Raw genomic sequence first — 7,972 nt, 5'->3', positions numbered from 1 at the left:
ATTGGTTTGTCTTATCTTAAAATTCTTAAAGTGATGATGCTTGGTGTGTATGTTCATTATTTTGCTCTGTGTGTCTACAAATGGAGTTTTCAGAAGTGCTGTACAATAAGTTCATTATTCTTATTAATATTATAACATTTTTTTAAGCTCAAGTGTGGACACTCTCTGGATATTTATACACCGTCAGCTGCCACTAAACTTCTCACTATGAGAACATTTTGAAACATACGCCTGCTTTGACAGACGTGCCCTGCCACAGTTCTAATGGGTTCTCAGTTGGTTTTGTCCTGCTGAGAGTTCCTCTCCGGGGTCACTCATGTAGGCCTCCTGCCATTCCTGCTGCCCCTCCCCTTCCTGCTCAGCCACCGCGGTGAACAGGAGAGATCGCCACGGCAGTTAGGTTGTACTGACACCTCTGGGTCTCAGGAGACACATGCAGACACATTCTTGGCCTTTAGATGCTGTTTGACTGATGAGATATACAACATTCCATGTCATTCCGATGAATACAGTGATCTGTATTTGACATGTTCACACATGGATAAAGCCACACTCAGCCAAAAATCATTAAAGGGACACTTCAAAACTTTTTTTGCATTTTATTTAGATAATTATATAAAACATTCAGCTTACGATGAATTTGATAAATGAACTTTCTCAATGAATGAAAAAGAAAACCTCCAAATGAGTTGTCCAAGTGACTAATTGGTTGCTGACCTGTTCTAAACATGGATCTGAATTAGACACAGCCAATCAGGCTGAGCAGAGAGTCACCTCAAACCTTTGAGGTAAAATCCATTGGTTGGATGATGAGTGAGGCTCTGAGCCAGGGTCAGAGGTGAAGGGTCAGTCAGACAGTCAGCGAGAGGCTGGGAAGCACAGCCTGTTCATAGATCTCACCTCTCACAAATATGTATGAAGAGAACCCAGAACATCACTACACATAATTACGATTTCTGTTTCCATTCTTATATTGTCTATATGCTTATATATACTCTGTTCTTGAATGGGAGCAACTGTAACACAATCAATTTCCCCCCGGGGATCAATAAAGCATTTCTGCCTCTGATTCTGATTTTCCTAATCTATTCATCTTCTGATTATTTTCATGATTGCTCAATACATAATTTAGTCTATAAAATGTAAAATAAAAATGTTCATCACAATTTCCAAGAGCCCAAAATGATGTCTTCAAATATCCTGTTTTTCTCACAACCCAAAGATGTTCAGTTTGCATGTCATAAATGAGTAAAGAAACCAGAAAATATTCACATTTAAGAAGCTTGAAACTTTGACTTGAATTTGATTAATCAGTAATCAAAATAGTTGGCAGTTAATTTAATAATAATAAGTTAATAAGTTTCTTTCCTCCAACCCAAGGACGCTTCATTTACTCTTACACGTGACAAAGAAAAAGCAAATCCTCACATTTTAGAATCTGGAACTAGTGAATGTTTGACATTTTTGCTTGAAAAATGACTGAGATGATAAATTAATTATCAAAATAGCCGCTGATTGTCTTTTGTTCTCTGCATTCACTGCTGATCCAAAGGCAGGATGGAGGAGGATTTATTGGAAGTTTTACAAACTGTTGAGTAAAGTCCTCTGTCATTACCCTGGATGACTTCTCTGATCACATATTTAAAGCTGCACTAGTGCCTATTATTATTATTGTATGAACAATGGATCAAATGTGTGAAAGTAGTGATGAACCCACAGAGGATTATCAATCAATCACACAGTCCCCTCAGCTCTACAGCTTGGTTTAGTTTTCAGGCTTCGACTTTGTTCTCATTGTTTTCAGAAGCAGATTGTTTTGCTTTTCTGAGTGGAAAATGGTAATGAACCTGTTAAACGCTCGCTGTCAGGCACCCAACAGCAAAAGGATAAAGTCACAAAGCAGCTAGCTGGTAAACAGAGGGGTGCATCTAAATGTTAGAAAGTTAAGGAGTCAATCTTTTTCTCCAGAGGTGGAGGAGAACAAAACAGAGTTCAAAGGACAGGGATATTGGAGTATTGTCTACGATTCTGATGATGCTCTGTGTCATGTGTGCTTGACAAAAACCAGAACACATTAACCATATCGTCTTTATAAGGAGATAATACTGACCTGAGGTGTGTTCAGCATTGTTCTGCTGCCCCCAGGTGGCCAAAAAAAACAAACATGAATGGTGCTCTTAAAATATACAGTGAGTAAAGTCAAAGATTAGATAAGTATCACATGATCATGAAATGAAACTTTAAAGGTCCAGTCTGTAAAATTTAGGGGGATTTATTTGCAGAATATGGTAGAAATGGAAAAAAGTGTTTTCATCAGTGCATAATCACCTGAAAATAAGAATCATGTTTTTGTGACCTTACAATGAGCCCTTCATATCTACAGATGGAGCACGTCCTCTTTCATGTAGACTGTCTTGTTGCAGAACAGATGAACCAAATGGCCCAAGACGCAATCTTGCAATCTCAATCACACCAGGTTTGTCACTACAAACAGTGTTTTCAGTTCTATCGAAAGTCCCAAACAAGTGCTAAAATTAAGTCTGTATATGTTTGTTTCTTCTTAGTCTTAATATTGATTCTTTTTCACAGTTTTCTTTTGGAGATGAAATGACGGCATGTCAAATACTTTTTATATACTTAAATACTTTTTTTTTCTATTATTGTTATTTTTGTTGATATTTGTGGCATCTTTTCAACCATCTTAAGCCACGTTCACACTGCAGGCAAAAGCGGCCAAAATCTGATTTCATGCTCCTGTGTGACCCCAATCTGTTTTCTTCATGACAGTGTGAACAACACAAGTCACATGGAATCTGATCATTTTGAATCAGATCTGGGACACTTTTGTATTTGGTCCTAAATCAGATGCAGATCTGATTTTTTGACCTCAGTGTGAACAGTCATATTAGAATTATTGGGACTTTTATGCCTCAAGTGTCTTCCTGCGAGCCTCTCATGGAGAGGAGCTCACAGGTATAATTAAAAGTAGTCCTTGACATCCTGAACTTTTGGATGAAATCTGTTTCTGTGAAGACATTCAAGTTACAATCAAAGACTCCACATTCACAGACACACGCCTACGTACAGAAGTAGCAGCCATTGCTCCACAAAAGGCCATAAATTAAAACTTTGGCTCTCTTTCTCTTCATCCTCGTCCTTGTTATCATCTGATCTGGCTCGCCGGCTTCCACTGCACACCGACTTACAAATGAAACCATAAACACCGACTTTAGCATGATGGCGTGCTGCGTGTAAAGTCATGGTTAGTTCAGGCCCATGACCGGTTCACGCTGGAATCTGATATAAGCCAGAGTTTGAAAACAGTGTGAATACTCAAATATAAAAATCTGATCTAATCAGAATCAGACTTGAGCACTGAGGTTTGCAGTGTGAATGTAGCAAAAGTGGCCCAAATCAGAACTGAAAAGATCAGATTCAATGTGATTTGTGCTGTTAAACAAAATCAGATTTGGGCCACTTTTGCCTGCAGTGTGAACGCACCCTTATTTTAGTCCAATATTATGTTCATGTCGATTTATCTAGAAATTGATACCTGAGTTCAAACTTATCATCCACAGCTGTAGTTGCAGTTTGAAAGCAGGATGCTGTGACACATAAAGAGGCTTGGACAGAAATCTTTAGTAGTTTGACATTAATATAACAGATGAATTGACACACTTGTACACACAAACCATAACAACTCATGTGTTTGGCAGCTATTGCGAGTGTTGGAGTGACGCAAAAAGTGTGCAGCACATCAAACCAAATGGTATGCCAAACCATTTGTTGATCCAAACCGCCTCAGCCTCATGCGTTGCCATAGCAACTCCCTGTGCTGTAGTATCACGAGCTGCCTGGTCAACTGACCCACTGAAGGAAACGCAGGCCGGCACGCCGCACATACAACCATATGGCAGCGCGTACGCGTTGACAACCAGTGTGCCGCTGGGAAATAACTGTCAACAAGCACAACAAACAGTCCACTGGGTGTGAATGTTTATGAGAAGACACTGGCAATAAGACTTGAACACATAGAGGAGGAAACAGATGGACATTAAGGTCTAATGGGTTGCTTTTGGTAAGAACCAAGTGTTTGTCATGTTGCCTGTCTTCACAGCACAGATGGACATTTCTGCAGGAAACCATTGTTAATTTACTGGGATACTACACAGAAATATACACTGAACACGGGAATTAGAATCAGGAGAAACCAACACTCAGTCTTTTGCATAATAATGCAGCTTTAATCCACATGTTTACTGTATACCTGTATGCAGTAATCCAACTGCAGCACTGGATGTAATACTAAAAGATTTGTAGCAACTTGTTACTGAAACAAAAGCAAAAGCTTTTTTTATTTTATTTTACTTTTTCATTTCATCTGTGAAGTAAACAAGCTGATCTGTGTCTGTCTGTGTCAGCACGCTCTATTCACATTACGATCAGGTGAGGCTTCGTTCGAGATGAGAATGTGAGACTTTGGTGATTGGACTCTGACATGACATCATCATGTTTAAAGGGGGTTACGAAGCCGTGATTAGTGAAGGAAACCCCCGATGGAGACGAGACACTGATGGTGGTGGTGAAGGGATGGCTGACAACTGGATGTGATGAGGACTGGACTTCTGATGAGCTCATCCTGGGCATCCTGGGATTAGAAGAACTGGAGGACTCGGTCTCAGCTTGATCGTGCAACTGGTAGATTGCCTTTACAGTCCCAATGCAACTTTTCACTGGCGCCCAGCCAGCAAGCAGTCCTTTTTGTTGGACCCTGAGGCTACTTACAATCGTACATTATTCCTGCCAACACTCCTGATTGTACCAGGTTTCTCCTGTATTTAATGACCATCTCCCAATACCTCCCATTTTGTTGTTGCTGTTTTTTAAAATTATATTTTGTTATATTCTGTTTTTCTTTTGTTCTGTGTTGTCTAATTCCTTCATGTTTCTTCTGACTGAGTGTGCACATTATGCTATATCTTGCTTGTAAAACTTTCCTCCATCTAATTCTATGTATTGTATTTGTACCACTTAAAAAAATGGCCGATTTTTTTTTTAAACTTGTTTTAGCAAAATAGAAACTGCAGTACACTTTACTACTATCCATTCCTTTTTATAGCTCAAGATGGACAGAGCAGAGACAAACTAAACAATTTTGTGGTGTGTGTCAGTGTAAACTTGTGTAGGATATGTGAAGAGAGGGCACATAAGCAAAAAAGGAATGAAAGAACTGCATGACTGCTACAACATAATGACAACTGGTCTTGGAGGATACAGTCTTTTCAGGGAAACACAAGTCTAAATCTGGTCTAGATTCACACTCTGTCCTCTCATTTCCACTCTGTTGGGTCTCGTGATCCCTGCTTGTCCCGGAGGAAACACCCCCACCCCCATCTCCAACCCCAACAGGGCAGGCCGGTGGTCCTTGGCCAGTGTTTGTGAAAGGGCCCCAAGCTGCCCCTCACCGTGGCAAATGAGGCGCGTGACTCATCAGACCAAACATGGGATTAGCTGGTAATGATCTGGCAAATGGTTTTGAAATAATAATTATCTGCCCTGGCGCTGATCTGCAGGGAGAGAGGAGAGGATAGGCTGAGAAACAACAGAGGGAGAGGAAGAGAGGTAAAAGACGAGGAGGAGAGTAGTCCAATACAGCACTATTTAAACTATATGAACCAACAAACATGACACTTTTAGAGTCACTGGTTACGTCACTGACAGGACATCCAGCTCAAAATATTGCCCTCCATGTTCAGAGCTGTCTCATGTGAGCTCAAGTTGTTATGGAAGACAATAAAACATCAATTAAAACCAGCCAAACCAAGAAAAGTGTTGTTTTCAATCAGCAGTGTATTCTTGATCTTTGCTGCCACCTGCAGGCAGCTGCAGAGAAGAGCAGGTGGCACAGCATGCAGATTTTGCATCCAGTATAATCCAGTGTCTCCCAACCCTGGTCCTCAAGACACATCGCCCTGCATGTTTTAGATGTTTCCCTGCTTCAACACAACTGATTCAAATGATCAGGTTGTTATCAGGCTTCTTCAGAGGCTTGACGATGAGCTGATCATCTGAATCAGGTGTGTTGGAGCAGGGAAATATCTAAAACATGCAGGACAGTGAGCTCTAAGGATCAGGGTTGGGAAAGACTGGTATAATTCATAACCCTGGGACGGTGTTGAACTCGACCCATAATGTAGCCAGTTTTGACCGTCTACACTCACACAATAAGACAAGATAAGATATTCCTTTACTAGTCCCACAAATTTACCATTGCACAGAGGGAATATTCATATTGCACATAGAATGATAATAATACACCTAAATATTGCACATTGAAATTAAAATTGACCTGAATGAAATATCGATATTGCACATTTAATGATAGTACACCTGATTAAAGCATTGAATACTGCACATTGAATTAAAAAATTCAAAATACATCCTCAGTTACGGTGCAATACTTTAAAAAAGAGGCTTAGTCCCGAGGAAACCAGTAGTCATGCTTTAATTTGTTTCATGAGTCTCTGGAGGCCAAGTTGAATCCCTTTTTTGAGACCTTCCTCACATCCCAGAAAACCTGTGACCAGAAATTCAGATCATGTCTATATTGTATCTGTCAGTCCAGGATCATATCTGTATGTCCGCATGAACTGCAAATCAGGTTCAGTTTTTGGAAGTCTGATTATGACCCCTCTTGAGTGTTGACATGCAGTTCAATATGCAAAATCTGGCTTGGAGATTTTTGAACATCTGGGGACGTGCAAGACGGGTGCAGGAAATCAACATGAGATTAATAAATTAGTTTTTATTTCTGATTTATCAAATAAATAATATGTAGAATTTATGAACAACACATTTATTGTTATTGGACAGAACACAAGAGTGTGTGTCTTATGTGCTAAATTAGGGCTCACCCTCCTGTGGCGTCAACATTGGACGTTCAGAAGACATCATAAAACCTTTCATTCCAGCTTCTCATGGGACATCTTTTCAACATATGACAGCACATCGTCTTTTAGCTTTCTTTGCTCAGTGGGATGGTTCAGCTCCCGCAAAAATTGTTTCAGTCTGGAAAAAATGGATTTGCTGCCAAATTATGTAGATATAATTTATAATAATAGATTTATAATGTTAGTTGTGATAAAGTTTGGGTTATTAGATTACTATAACAGTGCTGTCTGTGATTCTTCTGTTCAGAGTGTACACTTACACACATTTTTCTCACATTTACAGAATGAACACAACATTAATAGTTCTTTAAAAAAAGAGAAAGACTGAATTAACACTCCCAGCTGATGTTAATGAGGATTAATTAGAATTTAGTAATAAGGGAGACAACAAGCTGCTAGTAACCTTGCAAAGAGAAAGTGAGAGTGAGGGTGAGAAGATTGATGGGTGTGAGGACAGTGAGGGTGAAAGTGCAGTGACAGGTATTACCAATATAAAATAGGGGCTTTCAAACTTTTTTCACCATGTAGAACCTCAGAAAACACTGGGCTCTCCAAGTACCACCATAAATGACCAACTTTAAAATACTTTAACAAAGGCCTGCCCTATTCAGCTATGGACAGTTCATGCAGGAGGAAGGTTTATTCCTAATGAGTCCCACTTCAACTGAATCTAAACTTGAGGTAACTCGAGTCATATCGCCTTACTTTTTTTTATTTATTTTTTATTTTTTTGCGCCTTCTGGTGCTACCACCTGCTTTTGACACTTAACAGGTGCTTCTTAGGTGGACTTCATTTTCAACGTGGCTGCTCGAAATATTCTCCACCTGATCTGCACTTCCCTTTGTAATAGTTCCAGTGTGGAGCCAACAACTGCACTACTTTGGAACCATTCATTTTTAGTCTCTATATTGTTCCTCTGCTTACTATCTTGTCAGTAATCATAGCTGACCTATGTGTGCACTAAATGTATGATTGTGACCACGTAGCAGGCTGATATTGACACAAAATATAGAAAAGTTAA

This window comes from Lutjanus erythropterus, chromosome 9 (assembly GCF_056507025.1).
Source record: "Lutjanus erythropterus isolate fLutEry1 chromosome 9, fLutEry1.hap2, whole genome shotgun sequence".
In the NCBI taxonomy this organism is placed as follows: domain Eukaryota; kingdom Metazoa; phylum Chordata; class Actinopteri; order Lutjaniformes; family Lutjanidae; genus Lutjanus; species Lutjanus erythropterus.
Note: the sequence above shows the minus strand (reverse complement) of the source record.